The sequence below is a fragment of the Ixodes scapularis genome, unplaced genomic scaffold (genome assembly GCF_016920785.2).
Source record: "Ixodes scapularis isolate PalLabHiFi unplaced genomic scaffold, ASM1692078v2 PGA_scaffold44__24_contigs__length_19508400, whole genome shotgun sequence".
NCBI lineage: Eukaryota > Metazoa > Arthropoda > Arachnida > Ixodida > Ixodidae > Ixodes > Ixodes scapularis.
Genome location: NW_024609873.1, coordinates 11,800,102 through 11,817,724, shown reverse-complemented (window position 1 = coordinate 11,817,724; position 17,623 = coordinate 11,800,102). Strand labels below are relative to the sequence as shown.

General features: G+C 46.8%; 1 protein-coding gene and 1 non-coding gene across 2 annotated transcripts in view; both read left to right on the top strand.

The window, feature by feature from the left end:
- Positions 1 to 17,623, top strand: part of LOC8052370 (calcitonin gene-related peptide type 1 receptor) — a 234,410-nt gene that overhangs the window by 203,662 nt on the left and 13,125 nt on the right. The window lies entirely within an intron of this gene.
- On the top strand, positions 3,074 to 3,146 carry Trnak-uuu. Its single transcript has one exon. It is a non-coding gene; the product is annotated as a tRNA-Lys (tRNA).

The following is a 17,623-nucleotide window of genomic DNA, read 5'->3' as shown; positions in this document are numbered from 1 at the left end:
ACACATTGTATTATTCCTTATTCTACTCCAAAATTTGTTATGGTATTCTGGTCTGGGGAACGACGACGGCGGCGAATTGTAATAAAATTATCCTTTTGCAAAAAAAAAAAAAAATCTTACGAATGTGTGAAAATTATAAAGGGGATGCCAGAAATTTAAGAACACAACCACTCTTCATCAAATATAATATTCTTAAGGCAGATCAAATATATTACTTCAAACTTTTACTGTGGATACATAAAAATCGACTTTACACCACACCAGCGAACAGCCTTAGTGCATATCCGATTAGAAATCCGAAGCGAAGGATGCCGGCCATAAGAACCAACTATGGTCAACAAACTTTCATTTTTCAAACAACTAAAACTCTAAATAGAACGGACTTCAACATTAACTTTAACAACACGTTACCTGGTTTTAAAAGGGATTGTAGAAGTTTCCTGGTTGGCAGTGAAATCGCATTCTCATTTGGATAGTGTATTTCACCAAGAATACAATCACTAGATATAGCTAATTTCAAAGATTTGTTTTCATTGTATTCCTTCATGAGAACTTGCTTGTGATGCTGATATGTCGGAGGAGCACAATATTGCATTCTAGTTTTTTGTTGTTACTGTTTGTTGTTACTGTTTTTGGTTTCTTACGACCAACACTCGTTTATAGAGTTTTTTTAGGAAATGAATATAGTGTCTATTCTTCTTGTTTCTTTGACTTGTTTCGCTTGTTTTATTTTAACTGTATGATGTTTTGTAGAATCTGTTATTATGTAACTACTTTGAGCTGCTGGACTTTAGGGGGCAGAGGCTTTGTCAGGCATCACGCCTTTATCTCTGCCCCCTACGCGGCAAACCCGCGAAACAAATAAAGAAAAAAAAAAAAAAACTCATGGCCAGAGTTAGCGCCCTAATTGTGTGTTGTCGTTGTTCTTTTCGTTTTCTTTAATCGCTCGTTGGGGCTCCTCGCTAAGGAGGGGCATATCTTCTGTCTTTCTTTCTTTTTCCAGCATTCTTCTGCCGCCAATGTAACGCAGACGCCGTTATTGAAGTTGCCACTCCACCCGTCGCCAGCGTTACATCGGCGGCAGAAGAATGGGTCTGTGGGTGCGTTGCACACTACACGCGTTACAGCTATACATTAATGATGTTTGTGAACACCCAAAAAGTAGGAAACTGGAAATCTTATGAGCTACTTGGGGACATGCATTCACTAGCAACAAGTTCTCAAGCAACTAGGACCCCATGCTCTTTATAGATGCACAGAAAAAACAAGTACAACTGTCGTAATTTCCACGAGTGAGCAACCACGACTTTTTGCCTGCTCCACTAGCTTCTGAACTCGACAAAAAACAAAAAAAATTTAGCACCCCGTATTCTTTTTATTGTATGTTTTAGTTTCGCCTCCGGCATGATTTGCGACGAGACGAACAGATTTAATCTTGAATAAGCAAGCTGCTTCATATGTCTTTTGTTACGGTATTTTGATCCGCATAACGCGATACAGTGATGCCTCTTTAATGCATCTTTTAGACAGGTTTCTCAGCGCTCCGCGTAAGGTTCGCAGGTCCACTAGACTTCCGTTCCTACACGTTGGAAACGTGTTTGCCGCGACTAGAAATATGAGTTGGAGCGACTTCGCGTGAGACCGCAGCACTTAGTGGAGCCGGGGGAGGCCCACGCGACCGCGATGAAGTCGCATATATTTATTGACAATGGTGCTGTAAGAGTGCGTGTAATACGCATTGATTAAATGGGACCCGTTGCACATAGCGAATCCCGCTTAGTTTAATTAAGGGGAAATAGATTACTCCCGTCTCACATCTAGTCCACTCCAGAAACTCCCAAGCCGCCGTGCTTGGTCGCATCCTTAACGTACCTCCGCATACTGTTTGTCGTTGATTCATTCTTGTATAGCATATTCTTCACTTATTCGAGAAAAACGCCTCTAAGGAGCCACCGCGAAAGTAGCAGAAATGATCTTCTCACGGACGCTCCTCCATGCCGAGAGCAGGTCGCCTGCTTCTTGCGCAGGGGTTGCGGTGACGTCAGAACGACGCCGAGATCGGATTGGCTTTGATTGGAAGGATAGTGGGTAGGCCTCAATGCTAGATGCCTCAAGGTCTACGCACTACTTTTTTTTTTTAATCAGTCAATGAGTGCCGCGTGTTCTGGCATCATCGCAACCCCTGTGCATGAAGCAGACGAACTTGCGCTCGGCATACTCAGTTTTACTTCAAGTCCGACTGTACCCGAAGCTACGATCCGATGGAGCCAATCAATCAGCACCCAAAGTACTGATTGATTGGCACAGGAGGCGTTAATCCCCTTCGTGCGTTTGCTATCCCAGAATAAAACCAACCGCGCAAAATCAGTTTACTGCGATCCTGCGCTTTTCTTCTGTGCGCGAGTTCTTTAGCTGGTTATATACGCAAACCCACAAAGACAACGAGCGCAGAATGAATTTTCGGCTCTGCTTGATTGGCTCTATCTGATCCTAGCATTGCGTTGCTCTCGGACATTATGGGAAATGTCCCATAATGCAACGCGTGACGTGAGGTCACGTGACGTCAGGTGACCGTCGTGAGGTCACGTGACCCTCCTGACGTCACGTGATATTCATCAGGTCACGTAACCCTCATGACGTCACGTGACCTCACGAGACTCACGTGACCTCACGAGGGCTACGTGATCTCAGGAGTGTCACGTGACGTCACCAGGCTCACGTAACCTCACGACGGTCACGTGACGTCACCAGGGCCACGTGACGTCACGTGACGTCACGTCACGTGTTGCATTATGGGACATTTCCTATTATGCACCGCGCGGTTACGCCGACGGCGTACCGCTCAAGCCGGAAACGGGTGCCTAAGAGCTGCGCTCTAAAAAAATGCTCTGTGTTTGTCCTTTGTCCCTCTTGTTCCCCTTCTCCAGGGATTATTTTCGTCATTCTTGTCCAGCTCGCTTGCATCTTTGCATTTAATTGCATTATAATTATAACCTTACATAGCAAGCTTCACCTTTGTTGGTGTTAGACTGGTGGCAGCTGATAAAACCCGTTTGCTCTGCCGACGTCTAACCCCTGGTTAGCTCAGTTGGTAGAGCGCTCCACCTTTAATGGAGAGGTTCAGTGTTCGATACCCGGACCAGGCGGATTTCTTCGGTCGCGCACCAGTCACCTAGCTGTGTTTGGAGATTTGTGTTTGTCTTTTGTCCCTCTTGGTACCCTTCCCCAGGGATTATTTTCGTCAAAAAATAAAAGACGGTTACAAATCTCTGTAACGCGAAATTAAAGCGCAGCTCTCGAGAAGGAGGAGGCAGGAGGAAAAGAAGGAGGAGCAGGGAGGGAGGAGGGACGTTTCCCATAATGCAACATGTGACGTGAGGTTCTGCGACGTCATGTGACTAATTTTTTTTTGTTATTGTCAGTGTGTCGGTGAAATTGCATGCCGTTCAGAACGAATACCGGTAATGTGGGTTTTAATTTGGCGCACACTCAGAGCTTCTTTACCTTGAACATTTTGATGATAAGAATCTAATGGATTCAAAACAATTTTGAGCTGAAATCGATGAATGGATGGATGTTATTGGCTGTACGCTTTGTAACGAGCGGTAGCTTGCGCCACCTAGCCTAAGTCTGAAAAGAAAAATATGTGATTCCTCTCGCCCTTCTAAGCCCCTTCTCTCCCCCTAACTATCACCAGGCAGTGTGAGATATCACTAGGATGAGCGTTGGAGTATGGTGGAAAAAAACTAAAAGCATCACACTCCCCCACCCCCCGGCGAGGAAGTCGCCAATTTTCCTCCGGTCAAACCTTGTCGGCGTTAAAACAGCGCCGGACACACTGGGAGACAGGGTTTAGACTTTGGGCCGGAGCCTTGCGAGAGGGAGTTCCTAAATCCCCTGTACCGCCCCTCCTCAGTTGTGCTGGCCAGTTGTGCAACATTTAATTCTCCTTAGATACTTTTGCACCAATCCCCTGATCGCCTCCTTGTGGCTGTAAACATTTTCTCTTCCGTCATTCTATCCCCTCCAGCAAAGCCCAATGTCGCGGCCAAATCCTTCACCCCCTCAAGCAGGGCAGGGCCAAGCCCCATGCCCTTCAACACCAAATGCTCTAGTATCTCGCGCTCCTTATGTTTAGGGTATAAAAGTGCTAAGTAACGGCAGACGAGTTGTAGAGACGCACACCACACAGCGCTACTTACAACTGGTTTAATCTTGGGAAAAACACAGCCACCGCGTAACCGACTATACGTACATCATATTCACTTCAATTCACAACTCATCCCATTTTTCGGTTTCACGCTGCGCATTAGCGTAAATGCGATAGCTCCGATTACTACAGGGCTACTGATGGGGCACTAACACAAGCACCTTCGTCACAATCTGAAATAAAATAAAAGACTTCCGCTATCTCACTCTCCCCTCTATTCTTGTTTCGTACCAAGAGAACGGTTTTGTCGAAATAAGGTATATACGTTCACACCTATTACGACGCACTGCTGGATTGCATCAGGGGCTGACCTCAACGACAAGGCATGTTCACTCAGCCTTTTGCTCACGCAATTCCCCGACTGCTCCGCGTACACATTCCCACAAGACAGAGTAATTCTGTATAGAACCCCCTTTTGCAGCTCACGTAAGTTTTCGCGCGCATTTTTTTTTTGACACATACTTACCTGTGTGTCTCCAGTGGGGCTGGGCGTCGCTTAAAAATTTTAATCAGATTAATCGCCACTCTTTAATGAATTAATTATTCAGTCTCGCGCAAAAAGACGAAATCATATTTTCCATTTTGATTCTGATCAATATGTGATAGATGGAGCAATATACAATTATTATGGTAAATGAACCTCGATGTGTAGTTAAGAACAGTTTAAAGGCACGCAAATTCAGAGATATTACAGACACACACTTCAGTTGCATGAGGCAAAATGGTTCGTTGAAATTCACCGGCAAGACGACCTTCTTTGATTGTTTACAATAGTTCCTGCTGTGCTAAATAGACCCTCGTACGGCACTGAAGTGGCCGAGTTTCGTGTGATCATCTGTACTTTTGTGGAATTTCAACCCCAGCTTGCACAGCTTAAGCTGTGCATTTTAACATGAATAAATTTATTCATGTTAAAATTTCCCCTTATGTTTGCCCTTCTTACAGGTGTTCTCGTCCAGGCCTGTGTTAAAGCGTTTAATTTTTACTTAGTTTGGTTCGCTAAAATTTTACCGATTACAGGTTAAGAAATCTTAATCGCGATTGAAACAAAAATCTATTAATCGGGACGTTAATCGATTAATTCCCCAGCCCTAATCTCCACGTTCCACCCTTCCACATAACTTGCTTAATTTTTGTGAAGATGAGAGGAGAACCGAAATGGGGGCCATGATTTCCCTACATTTTTTTAATGTTTTGGCTAACATTATGCATATACGGAAACACCACTGGTCTCTTAGCTGGCTCGCGGCATATCATGTGTCTGTCTCCTGAAATTTAGCCCTATACGTCCTTGTATTCAAAACTCACGTTCTCGCCTCAAACAGTAAAATACTTTCAAGAGAGTTGTCAAACATATTTTTCTTTTTAGCGGCCTATTTTTTTACCTGTGCATTGTTAGAGGCGATTCGTCTTGCATTCTTCCTTACCACACTTTCCTTTCTGCCTCTTTTATTTCGTTTTCCACTGAAGTAATCTGCTCAGCCTCACCACTAGCGTGTCGGTATTTAAAAATAAATTTTCGCGTTAGGTTTTTTTTGTGCTCAAACTTCTCTTGTAAAAATACTTAAAAACCTTCCATCACAAACCCTTCTCATCGATTTCGGTTCTCTCTTTATAATTTCTACTTACTAATTGCCTCCCTGTTCTCAAAAGACGACCAGCCCATATACACCTGTAATTCCTCATTTGGTGTATGTCCATGTGCTCCCATGCAAAACTGCCCACGCTTCTTTGTCAAATTTCTAATCCTGATTGAACCTCTGATTTCATGCACAGTTCCTTAATGTCAAAAGACTGTCCTGGCACCATCACTCCCTTCCATGTACCACTTACCACTTCATACCTATTACAGTTCCATACTGTCTTAAGCTTCCTAATTAATGAAATATTGTTACCTTTCTAATTATATTGTGTTCGTGTTCCTCTAGATATTTACTTCCCTGATTTATCCAGACTCCCTGATAGCTGGATGTTCCTACATGATCTATTCCAATGTCTTGTATCCTCAGGGGTTCCTTGATTTCGCCATTAAACACCATTACTCCAGATTCATCACTAATAAAACTCATGGGTAGGGTGTCTCTTTCCTCTTCACATATCTGAGCTAGTGCCTGTAATGTGTCCTGGTTAATTGTAACGAGTAGTATGTTGTCCGGATACATCAGTACTGGTATTAACTGTACGACATTTCTCCCTCCTTTCATATAACTCGCGTCAAAAAACAAGCCGATTTTCCCTAATTCACATGTCCATTTCACTGATATGTTTTTTTTTAAATGTAGGATGACAGTATACAGCCCTGTCTGAGGCTTCTTTCTATTGCTGATGGTTGTGTAGTTTGTGCTTCGCATGTTATACCTACCTTATTGTCTTTGCAGATATTCTGAAGAAACCTAACCCGATTTGCATCTAAGCTATAATCCTTCAACTGCTCAAAGACGTGAGACGTTGCCTCCTCTTTTACTACCTTCTCTTGTGTTCTCTTTTCTGCCCCAGTCTCAGGTTTACAATCATGCTGAAGTTTTCCTGGCTGACATTATCGCATGCTTTCTGCTGTCCAAATAAGCTAACCATAAAGAAGTTTGTTTATTCATTTCTATTTCTATAGATTGAGTGATATCAAGTTAGTCACCTTCCAGTGTTCTATATCTTCGGAATCAATTTTGGAGCTTACCCAGTATTTGGATATCTTCTGCCCATTCCTTCATATTTCAGTTTACTCTCTAAATAGCTAATCTGCCCCAATAAAAAAAAAGGCGGCTTGAAATCAGCTCGGAAAACTAAATCCAGCTTAAATTCAGCCTTGAAATAATTCAGAGAAGCAGTTTCCGACTTGAAGAAGCTGGGCTTTACGAAATCTGTCTAGAATGTAACTTGGAATAAGCCGGACCCAGCAGTCTCAGGCTAGCCCACCCCGGAGTATGAGGAATCCGCCTAAAAGGCAAGTAGGATAAAGAGTGGTAAAACAGTCTACGGGTATAGCCCATCCTGGATTTTGAAGAATGCCTCTGAAAGGCGAGTTGGGCAAAGTCTGAGTGAACGGTCTCCGGCTAGACCATACTAGATTTTGAGGAATCCGTCTAAAAGGCAAATCGGGTAAAGTCTGGGAAAACCGTCTCCGATTAGCCCAGTCCGGATTCTTAGAAATTCGCCTAAAAGGAGACTTCGAGAGAGTTTGGATAGAGTCTGATTGAAAATAACATATTTTTCAAATCTGGCTAAAAGGCAAAAAGGAAGGAGTCCTAATAAATATTAAGCTATAAAACCGTTTCTGCCAAATGCAAAAAAGTTGCGTTGATAATCAGAGTGAGAGGGCCTTGAGGTATGGCGGTACTGGTTCACACTGCAGATGAGAATTACGACCAAAGGGCTGTGTGATACTCGTCGAGTTCAGCACAGCACATTTAGTGGTGTGCACTAAATTCATTTATCAGGAAGATGAAAACAAAATCGCAGTGTATAATAATGATGCAACATGCCTTTGTCAATCACAAAAGATATTGATTATGGAGCCAATAAAATATCTGCAACATACTATATAATTTTCTTTACATTACTGATAAGAGCAGCAACACAGTTTTTGGCGAGCTTAGAACGCGCAATTATTCAACTTGCATTTTATTGTTAACAATCTTCATGAAAGCATTTAAAAAATGCAACACTTACATTTGGTCATGCAGTGGTAAAAAGATTTTAAGAATGCTTCCGTTGACATACGCACTCAACATCCATTAAAACTATATCTAAAAAATAAGAACATTAAAATAAAACAAGAAATTTTACAAACAAAATATATTATTGGCAATATTTACGCTGTTAGACGCAATTTAGGTTGGGGCTCTAGGTCCCGCCCTGTGCTTACAAAACTAACCACCTTCTCTCGGCTCTCAAAGGTTGGAGATGAGTGACATGTAAAATGTTGGTTGTAGAATTTTATCGCCGTGTTGTAATAGTATTTTAATCGACAATATTTTATGTTTGACGACCATAATCTGACTGGTGGCATTATTGCTTTCAAAAATATCCCGAGGTTGCCTTTCCGCTCCGGTTTAAACAATAACAAACATGGCTGCCGGCATCTGTGGAGTGATCGAGAGCATGCAATCGAGCTGTCTTTTGTAAGTGAGAGTCGTTCTGCGTTTACCGAGATGATTAGACGAAGATCTCCTCAACCGATTTAGTCTGCAGCAAACAATTGTTCCTGTTACACGCCTTGAATGTAATGTTGGCGCTGTTCGAGTGCTAAGGTTCGTAGCGGTATTGCCCTACGCCTAGCGTCCCATCTCAGCTTTGTTGGTTTATGTGGCTTGATTTGTTCCTTTCCACGTGTTTTTCCCGAATAAAGATATTGGCTCCTTTAAAAGCAGCCCCGCTGCTTTGTGAATTGTGCGGCCATTGTGATTGAAATCATGGTTTTGATAGTGAGAAGATACCTACGCACTGTAAAAAAATTTCCGCAATTTTGCGAAGACTTTTGTCTTAGTTCGGACGGACTCTGTGCCCGGCAAAGGGCGGCCAAGAGCTGCGCTGTAAAAAAGGAGTGAGGACAAACATATGTTGAATAGAAATTAAGTAAAAGTCTACAATTCACAATAAAGCACCATAATCACTGCTCTACCTCACTGAGAGTGAGGGTGGCGAGTTGCATATCCACTAAAGTGTTTGAGCTTACGATGACTGTTAGGGGGGTTCTGCGTGAGTACACATAAGGGGAAATCAAGGACAGTGGTAATCACACCTACCGTAGGGCACTACGGTAGGAAACAGTTGAATTACACTGCCACAATTCTTGCAAACAACTCCCATCAGTGCTGTCTCGTGACCTTGTAGTTGCACAACATTGTCTGGGAAGCATGATGAGACAAAAAACTGAAGGGCCAGACTTGAGATCAACCATGACCGTCCAGTGAAGTGCCAGAATTCTAGACAATGTCAGAGCAGTGAGTGATCCGGAGCCAGCTTTGTTGTCGAAGAATAGCGTAAGTTGCCCTTTGCTGAACACTTTCAATCGACCTTACAAGATAAACCTCATAAGAGTCTTATATAGAGCTGCGACACTTTAGGTGCAGGAGGAACAGGTCTGTAAAGACACCCAAGTGTGTTATGGCCTGTTCCACTGGACACGCAAAGTACAAAACGCAGCGTTCTGTACGTTTAGGACGAAACTGCGACATGCTGTATGAAGAAGCGTAGCTGGTTCTTTGTAGTAGACCTTGTCGATGTTGTCCTGCAAACCCTCGTGGTTTCCGGGGTCTCCTGATAAGCGGCACCAACATCAGGTCGTCCGTAACAGGAGTGGAGTCGATTGCAGGGAGGCATTATGATATTCGATAAACATGTTAGAAAGAAATGAACTGAGCACACTGTCCCGTCGAGCTGTCTAGCACTTGGCCCACTGGAAATAGTTTCATAATCTTCAAGTCGAGTTGCACTCTGAGCGGCTCGACTTGAAGACTTCTAGTACGCACACATTTAAATAATTTTAGCAGGAATGAGGAGCAGTGGCTCGCTGTCAATTCGTAGGACTCAGCTTTCATGGAAGCTGGACAGGTCGCACTGCATAGCAACAGCTTGCCATGCTTGTGGGAGGTTCCAGCTCCAGGTTATGGCGTCGCCAAAAGAGCAATCGGAAAGGTACCACGAACGGCACACCTCTACATTTCTTAGCATGATTTCTTCTGTAAGCAATGTGCTCCACTGTATTAATCGACAACGTGATCGCCATAAACCGAATCCTGCATCCATGTTTTACATTTCGCTAAAAGTATCTTGGGATGCGTCTCGGAGAGGGAGTGAAGGTGCAGCAGCTTATCCGGAACCAAGTGCTCATTTTGAGAACCACACTGCGAGCTGAAGGAACGCAGGAACGTCTCACAGCGTCCTCAGTAGAATGATCGTTCGAGGAGTCGGGGCACTGTGAAGGTAAGTGCGTTCACATGGACGAGCTTACAATTGAAGGGGGGTTACTGAGGTTTTAGGAGCCTCAGATCGTAGTAGTCGCATTCCAAAGACGTTGCGTTGTCGTAGATTGTTGTTCACCAGCAACGTCATGTAGGGCTAAGGCCAGGGCTGGGAGATTCGTCACCGGAAACGTAAACGAACCAAGCAAATTACGGGAAGCTCGCAGACGCGGTTCGTGGGTGCCGACGACATCCGAGCCACGGTCCCAGCAGTCCTAGTGGGGGCCTTCCTTCTAAGAAGACTGGATATTCTTTCCGGAGGGCAAACAATACTGTTGTTGCAGTGTTGCCAATCGTAGGGTAATTACCTGATGTGTTCGCAGTTGCTCTGCAAACAGCTATCATCAGCAGCAGGACAAAGAAGGGCACGCGCTTGCTGAGCGTGGCCCCCGGACTGAGGCATTCGATTCCTGGTTCCCGACTGTAACGGCCATAGGCCAGTCTTGTTCCTTTTTCTTGTATATATTAAACACCAGTAAGCCAACTATGGCTGTTCTGACATAACAATTGGCGACGAGGGAACCTCACGACCCACCGGACACCCTGCCTCGACAACGAATGCCCAACAGCGCAACGCCATGGCCACGCCTGAGTTTGGTCGCATTCCAGAGTTCGACGGCAGCTCCAGCTCGTGGAAATCGTGGTACGGGCGGCTGCAGTTTTTTTTTAGGCTAACGATGTAAAGGACGCCTCGAAGAAACGTGCGCACCTGCTCACACTGTGCGGGGCGGAGACCTACGACGTGGTCTGCGCGCTCGTACAACCCAAGCAGCCAAGCCAGGTGACCTTCGACGAGATCGTCCAACTTCTGAAGGCTCACTTTGACCCGACCCCTTCCGAAGTCTTCAGCAGAGCACGCTTCCAACGCCGCGACCAGGAGGTTGGCGAGACGGTCAGTGCTTACGTGACAGCCCTGAAGAAGCTCGCTGCCGACTGTAACTTCGGTACCAGCGCAGATCAAGCGACAATCCCGACTGTCCTTCCCCTGGAAGTGATGCTGCGGGATCGCTTCGTGTGCGGCCTACGGAGCGAGCAAGTGCAGCAGCGCCTCTTCGCTGAAAAAGACTTGACCTTTCAGAAAGCCTTCGACTTCGCTCTGAGAGCAGAGAACGCCGTGGAGGATCAAAAAAAGGTTAAGTCGGAATTCAAAGACGTGCACAAGGCAAGTGCAACTAGCTGCCAGACACGGAACCAAGATCGGCCCAGGAACCGTCCGAAAGCTCGGAACGCTCAACGATGCTGGCGGTGCGACGCACAACACAGCCCGGACACTTGTAGATTTAAGACAGCCTCCTGCAACTACTGCAAGAAAATTGGGCACATTGAAAAAGCGTGCATCAAAAAACGAAAAGACACAGACAACTCGCACAAGACCCACAGCATAGAGCTACCACAACACACCTTGCTGCGGACAGCTGCACCAGACGTCAGTCACCAACGCTCAGTGGACACGTCGACACTGTGCGAGCTCAACTCGGTGCCAACTGCTTACAGTGTGCCGAAGTTCACACTGAAAGTGTCGGTTGACAACAAGTGCCTGACCTTCGAAGTCGACTCTGGAGCAGCCTGCACGCTCATCAGTGAAGCAACATTCGGCTCCACATGGACTAACGACCCGCCGCGGCTGGAAACCAGCAACGTTTTCCTGCGCACGTGGTCCGGCCAGTCGCTTCGAGTTTTGGGTACCACAGACGTGCAGGTAACGCACAAAAGCAAGACCAGCAAATTGCCACTCCTGGTTGTCAGAGGAGCCGGGTGTAACCCTCTGGGGCGGAACTGGTTTTCACACCTCGGGATAGACATCGCTGGGATCAATGATGTGTCGGACGGCGAATTTGTCGCCAAGCTGCGAGACAAGTACAAGTCTGTGTTCGGCGAAGGCATCACAGGACATGTCGGTCCTGCAGTAAAACTTGAACTGGTCGAGGGCACAGCACCGAAGTTCTTGAAAGCACGGTCGGTCCCCTTTGCTTTGCGATCAGCTGTAGAAGCTGAACTGGATCGACTGCAAGACCAGGGCATAATAGAGCCAACTCCGCACTCAAACTGGGCAACGCCTCTGGTATTGGTACGTAAGAAGAACGGCACGCTACGCATCTGTGGCGATGACCGTTGCACACTAAACTTAGCAGCTAAAAAGCGTACCCACTTCCGACAGCAGACGAAGTCCTCAGCAACTTGAGAGGAAGCAAGGTATTCAGCACCCTGGATCTGACCCAGGCTTATCAACAGCTCCGCGTAGCTCCTGAGACAGCAGAGGTGCTGACCCTCAACACGCTGAAAGGAGTTTACAGGGTCAAATGGCTTCCATTTGGGATTTCGGCTGCGCCAGCCATATTCCAGCGCTTCATGGAGTCCATGTTGACTGGTATCCCAGGTGTATGCACTTACCTGGATGATGTGATCGTCGGTGGAAGGGATGCCACAGAAAGACAAATGCTGCTTCGGGGTTCGGGAGGTCTTCTTTCTGGGACACCGAATTGACGAATCGGGCGTCCGCACTACAGAGGAGAAGGTTCGAGCCATTATGGATTCTCCAGCTCCGACTTGTAAACAGGCTTTACGGTCATTTCTAGGAATGCTTGCGTTCCATGACAGATTCCTGAAGGACAGGGCAGCTATAGAAAAGCTGTCTTTATGAACTCCTTCAGAAGAACACTGTGTGGAGATCGGAAGACAAGCACCAGAAAGCATTTCAACAACTGAAGAGCCTGCTCATCAAGCAGACAGTACTGGCACACTACGACGAAGGGAAATAACTTTTTGTGTCCTGCGACGCTTCGCCTTATGGCGTCGGAGCCGCCCTTTCCCAACGTGACGACCAGGGGCGGGAGGCACCGATCGCTTTCGCTTCACGTACCCTTGGACCAGCAGAACGGAACTATGCCCAGCTGGACAGAGAGGGCCTTGCAGTAGTGTTTGGAGCCCAGAAATTCGACAAGTACATCGCGGGAAGGAAAGTGACATTCATCACTGACCACCAACCCTTGTTGGGCATTCTGGGCCTAAAGAAACCGACAGCTGAAGTCCTCTCTCCACGGATGACCAGATGGGGCATGAAACTGTCTTCATATGACTACAACATTGTCTACCGGCCGGGCAAGAACCACCAAAACGCTGACGCATTGAGCCGTCTGCCACTACCAGACAGCGAGGATGAGCCATGGCCACCTGGTGACATACTAATGTTTAAAGCCTTATCAAGACCACCATTCACAGCCACGGAGATCGCTTGTCTGACATAGCAAGACAGCACTTTGTGTGAGCTGCACACCGCCGTACAGAACGGCGCAGTGGACAAACTAGAAGGTGACAGGTTCACTCCATACAAGCGGAGAGCTGCAGCACTGGCACTTCACCAAGAATGCCTTACCTGGAGTTCTCAGATCATCATCCCCACGACAGCACGTCCTCATGTCCTAGCGCTTATACACGCAGGCCACAGGGGAATGGTGGCAATGAAGAAGTGTGCACGGAGCTACGTCTGGTGGCCGGGGCTTGGCAGCGAGATTGAGGGGACGGTACAGAACTGCCGTGAATGCCAAACGACACAGAAGAACCCACCAAAGGCTCCAATGCCTGTCTGGAAACATCCAGAGACACCCTGGCACACGCTGCATCTAGATTTCGCAGGGCCAGTGCACGGACAGACCTACGTTGTTGTAGTGGACGCGTGCACAAAGTGGGTGGAGGTACGTCACATGCCACAAGCAACATCGGCAGCTGTTATTAATGCACTACGGAGCCTTTTTGCTACGTTTGGTATTCCGCGGAAAGTTGTCTCCGACAACGGAAGCGCATTCGTCTCCAACAAGATTAAGAAGTTCTACGCGTCAAACGGTGTGCAGGCCGTAACTGCAGCAGCATATCACCCTGCAACTAATGGACAGGCAGAACGATATGTCGCTGAACTCAAGAGGGCACTTCTAAAAGATACAAGCGGAAGCATACAGCGTCGAATTGCTCGCTTCCTCTTTCGACAGCACTCCACGGCCCACAGTGCTACGGGAGTGACACCAGCGAAAGCGATGTTTGGCAGAGAGCTACCCTGCCCCCTTGACCTACTTCAGCCGAAGACAGCAACGGAGGCCAAGGAAAGTCAAGATCCACTGGGTCCAGCTCGCCGCTTCGCCAGAGGGGAGAGAGTACTGGTCCGCCAGTTCCTGACCAAGCCAGACTGGGTTCGCGGCAAGATCTTGCGACGGACAGGTCCACGTTCTTGGCTCATTGAATGCGCCGGTAGCAAGGTACGTCGCCACCTGGACCATATTCGCAAAACGACACAAGCAGAAGAGACCTCGACGCAACCGGCAGGGTGGAGCGTGACAGATGACCTGGGTGAGCCGGATGCTCCGCAACAACTGCCAGCAACTAAAACATCCCAAGTGTCCGGAAGACAACTGCGGTCTCCACGGGCCAGACGTCCCCCAGACCGTTAAAAGGACTTCGTCGTAGGGGGGAAGAATTGATGTGTTCGCAGTTGCTCTGCAAACAGCTATCATCAGCAGCAGGACAAAGAAGGGCGCGCGCTTGCTGAGCGTGGCCCCCGGACTGAGGCATTCGATTCCTGGTTCCCGACTGTAACGGCCATAGGCCAGTCTTGTTCCTTTTTCTTGTGTATATTAAACATCAGTAAGCCAACTATGGCTGTTTTGACATAACATTACCCTACTTGTAGTGTATTTTAGTCATTTTTGCTACATTGTAGGGTTGTAGGGCCGTCCGGCCATTTCCACGCCTAAAGTAGGGTATTTTCAGACATTGCTTCTTCAACGGCGAGTATAATACAACCGACAAAAACAGTAAAAGTCCCAAATAAAAGCTGCCACGCAAGTTTCGTATAGCTTTGCAACCCGTGTGCTGTCACACCGCGAAATCATGCAAAAGGAAATTATCCAAGTCGCCAGACCACACACACCAAGTTGGAGATTATTGGCGAGCTGGAGCAGGTGGAAGTGGTGGGAGGAGTGGGAGTTGCGCAGAGGGATTTTGGAGCCAGAAGAGCTATCTTCCCATTGGACATGTTCTCGCAAATTTCCTCTGATGACTCTGGTCCATCCTGCGGTCCTCGTTACACTTGCGAAACACGCGGCCCCGCGGGCGCAACCACCCCGAGCCCACCAGAACCGGCAGCCACCTATTCAATGGCTTTTCTACGCGCTGATGTAAGGTGCGCTTTGGCGAACACGGAAGAACCGCCGGTTTCATATCCTTCCCTGGTGCAATTCCCTAGTTTGTCAAAATAGTACCTTAGTTTGACGAATCCCTAGGCGGTACGCCCAAGGAAGCTAATATACCGCTCGGATTAGCTTTCTTTTCTAATAAGCCGCCCTGCCTGTCGCCGCGAGGGCTGGTCCCACGTAGCCCAGTTTTTAGTTTGACGACACATCGGCTAAACATGTTGGCTGGGGATGTCTGTGCGCTAGCTACATCACTGTTGTGCTGACGCTAAACAGCGCAAATGCAAGCATGGTGCTCTAAGATAGAGCAGGTAAGCGCGTGCATGCGTGTCCTTCGCTTTGTACTGTAATAATATTCCCCTGTATCATCATAATTCATGCAACAGTATTATTTAAGCAAAGATTTGCCTCGTAGGGCGAAATGTATGGTAATAAGAAACATTCGTAGGGTAATGCAGGGTTTCCTGGACGCTGACGTGGGGTATTTTCGAAAAATAGGTTGGCAACACTTGGCTGATGCCGATCGCAGCAAGCGGATAACTGGAGAACCGGTGCACAACAGATATGTTGAGCACGGCACATGAAAAACGTTGGTCGCCGCTATGTGAAAATGAAACGAAGCCAAGCTTCAGCTTAGTACACAACACACTCCGAAGGTAAACGTTCGGCAGCCCTCTGTCTGGTTAGGAATAGACATGAAGCGAAAAATAAGGACTCTAACCAAAATTTTAATAAACATTTAGCTGACGTTCCGGGAGCCGTTCGGTCTCTTGTTCACGGGTGAGTGACGAAAAGAAAGGAACACGCATCGCCTAAAAGCACACATGGATGTAGGGGGCTTGTTTCACGTCACGCAGTCCCGAGACGTAGCTGCGGGGCAGGGAGCTCGAAGAACTATTCGCGTTCCCGTTCGTGTGCTGAATAAACCAAGACTCAACGAAGAGCCGCTTTCGCCAATTTCTCTCCAAGGCCAGCACGGTGCTTCCCTCGAAGTCGTGTGTGTGGCCGGCTGCTTCAGCGTGCTCCGCGAGGGCGCTTGCCTCCAGAACTGGTCCCGAAACGTCGGGTAAATGTTTATTAAATTTTTGGTTAGAGTCCCTTTTTTTCGCTTCACAACACACTCCAACATGTTTTATTACAAATAATTCAATAAATGTTAAAACAGTCTTTTTTATATTTGAAAGTTTAAATGTAAGTCGATTAAAACAAGCACATTCCCAAGCAGCATAGAGTTGGCCAGTCATCGGCCAATGGCTGGCGATGGTCCTTGGCCAAGTGGCCAGACAGTGGCCAGAGACTGGCCGGTGGCTGGCCTTTATCTGGCCATTGGCCAATGGCCACTGGCCATCAGCCATCGGCCAAGCATTGGCCAATGAATGGCCACTCTCTGGCCTCTGGCCAAAAGACCATCGCCAGACATTGGCCATTGCTTGGCCAAAATCCGTGCTGCTTGGGTTCACGTTGAGTCAAATATACTTTGTCGGAACCAACGAGTTCGCCGCATCATCGCATCGCCATCGCCATCGTAACAGAACACAAAAACAAAGCTAGTTACAAAATTTCGGGCCTCGAAGCTTTCAGGCTCTCGAAAAAAAAACATCGAAGAACGTTCTTGGGAAGGAAAGTGTCCCAGCTGCCAGCGTGCCCATGGAACCAGCTGTGGATTTATTTTTAATTTATATATTTATCTTTACTGCCACCCATAAGGCCAGGGCAGGGGTGGTACAAATACCAAACATAAACAAAAACTCATATTTACATGCACCGAAAAAAATATGAATGAAAAGGTATTAATTACATGCATACATAAGCTCTAGTTCCTTGGCGAATGACATGAGATCTTCGGAATTGACAACATGTGCGGGTAGCTTGTTCCATTCATCTGTACACCGAACAAAAAAGGAGTATTTAAAACGATCTGGTTGAGTAGCAGTATGGTTGAATGTAATGATTATGTTTTGTTTCATGCTGCATGGGTTCGGGAGTTGTTACGCATTTCGAAGCATTTATTCTGTAACATCCATTCAAAATCTGAAAAAAAAAAGTTTCATTCTGCTTATTGCCAACCTGGTTTGAACACTGCATAGGTTTTCTCGGCACCTGAGCACTCACCAATTCTAATTGGTGAGTGCTCGCCCATTCGTTTTACTTTTCCAGTTCTTTTTTTTCGGAGTGTTTATGACGTGTTCTTGTGTGTGCAGGCAGCGTGAAAGCGAACGCGTGCGGCTCCTTGTCGCACACATGCTTTGCGCATCAAATGACCCTCGAGCTTC